At 30.2% G+C, this 3,433-nt stretch overlaps 1 pseudogene; it reads left to right on the top strand.

Annotated features, from left to right (window-relative positions):
• Window positions 1-335: 335 nt before the first annotated feature.
• Window positions 336-2,414, top strand: LOC139768896 (uncharacterized; annotated as a pseudogene).
• The last annotated feature ends 1,019 nt before the right edge of the window (window positions 2,415-3,433 follow it).

Genomic DNA, 3,433 nt, shown 5'->3' with positions numbered 1-3,433 from the left:
TTTATATTAAACATATGAAGAAGTTAGAAAAGTATTATTTTAATATATCTGAGATACATTTAGCGACTGACGAGAGTTATTGGAAAATACATCTGTAAAATCTAGCATTTAAAACAGCATTACGGAAGCAACGTAACAGAAACGCGGAACGCGTCGCGCGTCGCCTCATGGCTGCCTTGGTGGAAAGGAGATATGTCTGCTCGTCTCTAAGACCCGAGCAGAGCCGAGCGCGGAGCGTCACACGGACACGGCGCGCGCTTGTAGTGGCCCCCCCACTCCAAGAGCACCGTGGGTGCTCGTAGCCAGAACTTGCATCACTGCTCAGAATGAGAAAAATGACCAAATGTTGGCGAATGAAAAAAATCACTGGTGCTAATGTCATCATGAATGATACCACCAATCCATTAGTGATCTGCCACATATTCAATATTCGTATTTATGCTTACAGAACATTAAACCGTACTGTTACTAACGATATTATTCAAACTATGTCATCATTTTATAATAGTGTTTGCTTACCAATGTTGAAGATCAAATATAACAGTATTGACGGTTTGCAGGATATATTGCAGATAATAAAAACCGCGTTTGATGATTTTAAAACTGAATATTCTACCTTTAAATATTTAAAGAGTATTGGTTGCTTAATAATGCCGTCGACTATAACAATAGACACATCCATTATATTTGGTCCAATTAACAAAAAGAAAAAATCGTTTACATGTCACAAAAATATTAGTATTATACCATTGAAAACAGTATTAATAAAATTTCTTGAACTTCCTAACGTTTTCTCCACTATAACTGCCTACATTGAAAGATGTAAAAACGATAATAATATTATCACTTCAATAACTCAAAGTTCATTCTGGAAGTCTACTGTAAAAGATTCGAACAGTAAAATTGTATTAATTTTGTTTTCAGACGATATTGAAATTAATAATCCTCTAGGTTCACATAAAGGTATCCATAAGCTCGGCGCCGTTTATTGTACAATTCCATGTATTCCTGAAGAGTATTCCAGCAGACTAGAAAACATTTTTCTACTTCAACTCCATAATTCCGTTGATCACAAGCATTTAGGAAATAAAAAAATATTTAACAAAGTTATTGAAGTTATAACAGATTTGGAAGTAAATGGTATACAGATTAAAATTAACGGTGAAGTAAAAGCGGTATTTTTTAAATTGTGCTTTATTGCAGGAGATAATTTAGGGTTGAATACCATGTTAGGATTTTCTAGAAGTTTTAATTCGACATATTGTTGCAGAATTTGTCTTATTGCTAAACAAGATATTCAGAAACAGGTGCGAGAAAACGTGGACTTAATACGAACGGTTACAAATTATACAGATCACTGTAAAGAAAAGATTTTTGGAATAGACGAAGAGTGCATTCTTAATAGTATTCCCAGTTTCCATGTTGCAGAGAACTTTTCTGTTGATCCCATGCACGATCTCCTAGAGGGAGACGCTAAAAATTTTCAATGAAAGACTTCGATATTTTAAGAAAATCTCTTTCGGTGAAAATATTCCTGTAATAACGCAAAATTTTTATAGAAAAAAGAGTATTTGATTATTTCATCTTCCGAAATGAAATACCTTGTTCTAAATCTTTGTTTAATTATTGGAGATATTATTCCAGTCAATAACGTTATCTGGGAATTATACTTAATTTTACGACAGATCGTATGTATTGTTTTCTTACATGCCGTAAATAGACAAACTGTTGATTTATTGGAAGTGCTTGTTTTTGAATATCTTTCTGTACGCGGCAAATTATTTCCTAATTCATTAAAATACAAACACCATAATTTACTGCATTACTGAAGAATTATGCGCACATATGGTCCTTTAAAAAACATGACATGTACACGATTTGAAGCTAAACACTTACAAATTAAAGAAAACAGTAAGATATGTAAATCGCGAGTAAATCCTTCGTTTACACTAAGTTTAAAACACCAACTGCAACTATGCTATAGATTTCTGTGCAATCAAGGTTTTACAGATGATATTTCTGTTGGCACTACTGTTTCGAAATTGTATGTAATGAGTAATTACGACTGTTTACAAAACCTTTTGTCTCATGACTCTTTTAAAGATTATGAATGTATAACGTGGATAATAATAAACGGGAATAAATATGATTTAAATTCTATAATATGTATAAGTAATGATAATGAACCTGCGTTTGCCAAAGTAAGCATATTGTTATAAGTCCATCAAAGGGGGGAAGTTTTCTTTTTATATACTACACTGATAACAGTCTGTCACAATCGTCATCTTTGTGCGTTTGAAGTATATGAGACGCAGTAGTGGAGTTTTGTTTCTCAGAAAGATCTCATGGATTGCACCGTTTACTATGTTAAAGTTATGTCAGATGAGAAACATTATATTACTATATACTTTTAAAAGTTAGTAGTGAGTAGTCTCAGAAAAATTGAGAACCAAATATTTCTTACAAAAATAATTTTTTGAAAAAAATTATATATATATATATATTATATTATTTGATTTTAAATTTATATTATATATTTTTATTTTTTTATGTAATGTGTTAAAAATTTTAGATTAGATTTGCTATTTTCTCCGCAGTTATATTATTTAGACTCGATATTTTAATTAAGAATTAGTTGCACAGAGTGTGATTACATATATCGTATGTCATTAATATACAAAATACACTAAATTAATATATAATATAAAAATGTAATCTAGCAATTTTTAAGCTATGTATAATACAATATACATTTATATGAAATATATCTAATTTGTCTTATTAATGAGTATATTTTCTAACAATATGATTTTTGAAATAAACATGTCTCATAGAAAATTTTAAGTATTTTTTTCTAACATGGAACGAAATATATCCTTTACAACCTAGTTCTATTTAGTAACGCACCAAAGCTATAAATCTACGTTGATACTAGTAAATATTTTCTTTGGTTCTTACAGACATTTCTTTCTCCCAACGAAATATTTTTTTCGTAACCAAAACTAGTTAACACTTATAAATAAACCGTAGTAAATATTTGCGTTGATAGTAGTAAATATATTTCCTTACTTAAAGCAAATATTTCATTCAATCTACGAAATATTTCTTTCGTAGCAGGCGCCCATTCGACATATCTAAATAAATATTTAGTTGATTGTAGTAAATATTTGCATTGATAGTAGTAAGTATTTCCTTACTTAAAGCAAATATTTCCTTCAATCTACGAAATATTTCTTTCGTAGCCGGCGCCCATTCGACATATCTAAATAAATATTTAGTTGATTGTAGTAAATATCCGCGTTGACGTTAGTAAATATTTCTTTGATTCTTGAAAATAAATACTTTAGTCAACTAATTATTGTTGCTAGGATCTAGTAAATATGTTCCAAGGACCCCTCAAAGAAATAATTTTCTTGGAGCAAGTAAAATTTTT

The sequence above is a fragment of the Temnothorax nylanderi genome, unplaced genomic scaffold, assembly GCF_030848795.1.
Source record: "Temnothorax nylanderi isolate EJ_2023f unplaced genomic scaffold, tnyl_v1.0 TNYL_tig0019_pilon, whole genome shotgun sequence".
NCBI lineage: Eukaryota > Metazoa > Arthropoda > Insecta > Hymenoptera > Formicidae > Temnothorax > Temnothorax nylanderi.
The sequence above is the reverse complement of the archived record's forward strand: the minus strand, read 5'-3'. Positions and strand labels throughout refer to the sequence as shown.